General features: G+C 38.9%; 1 protein-coding gene across 1 annotated transcript in view; it reads left to right on the top strand.

Annotated features, from left to right (window-relative positions):
* The window catches only part of CMTR1 (cap methyltransferase 1), a 26,382-nt gene that overhangs the window by 10,385 nt on the left and 15,023 nt on the right, over window positions 1-974 (top strand). The window lies entirely within an intron of this gene.

Below are 974 nucleotides of genomic sequence, written 5' to 3'. Positions count from 1 at the left end.
TTCCTGCTGCTTATTTCAGACAAAATGAAAGAAACTGGAAAGTGACTGTCTTGTAGAGAAAAGGGTTTGCTTTTCCATTGTGCCTGGTGTGGTTTTTTTCCTCTCCACCACTGACTCTTGTTGGCTGCCACTCTTGACACCTGACTATGAGCCCTTAGAGAATGGTTAGTAGCACTTAAGGATTAGGTCTTAGTTTAAGTGAAGGTTCATGGCAAGGGCAGCAAGGCTGATAAGCACCTTGTTCTAATGGTTGCAGTGTTTGGATCTTCATAGCTCACTGCAATCTGGTATTATGGAGAGGAGGAGATACCTGGAGAAATTAATAGCCCAATGATTTTGATTCATTTTCTTGATCCTTTTCTGTTTTGCTATAAAATCTAGTGAGGTTTGTACAAATTCTCTTCCACTGATGGGAATAAAGTAGCCTGCCATGATATTTCTGTTGTGAAGAATGGTAACAAATTCCAGTGTCACTTCACTTATTGACAAGATGGTTGGTGAGGAGTTTAGTTATCAAAACACTATCATGCATCCTGATCTCTTCTGCTTTTTAGTCCTCCAGTTGAGGTAATAGAATCTGTAGTTGTAGAAGATTTACAGGGACTAATACCAAACAGAAGTTCAGGCTTCCTAAAGGCAGAATTGGTGAGCTCTAGAATACACCTTACGTCAGCTTTCTAAAACACCAGCTGGGGGGCAATGTAGCTCTCTTTAAAAAGAGCCATATGGGAGAACTGTATGAGTATTTTTGCACAAAGCCTACGTCTCTGTCCCTACTCTCTTTATAAACTTCTTCACAGTTTTTTTGGGGGTGTTGCTTTTTTAAAGCCCAAATTACATTGTGTTTGAAAATAGACTATTATGTTTTCTTTGGAATGATTTGAATTCTTAGTAGGAGGTTACAAATGCACAATATAAAGAATTCTCCTTTGTCTGTAATAACATGTTTTTAACAGGTGAGCTGTGCAGTGAGG

The sequence above is a fragment of the Corvus brachyrhynchos genome, unplaced genomic scaffold, assembly GCF_000691975.1.
Source record: "Corvus brachyrhynchos isolate BGI_N302 unplaced genomic scaffold, ASM69197v1 scaffold188, whole genome shotgun sequence".
Classification (NCBI taxonomy): domain Eukaryota; kingdom Metazoa; phylum Chordata; class Aves; order Passeriformes; family Corvidae; genus Corvus; species Corvus brachyrhynchos.
The sequence above is the reverse complement of the archived record's forward strand: the minus strand, read 5'-3'. Positions and strand labels throughout refer to the sequence as shown.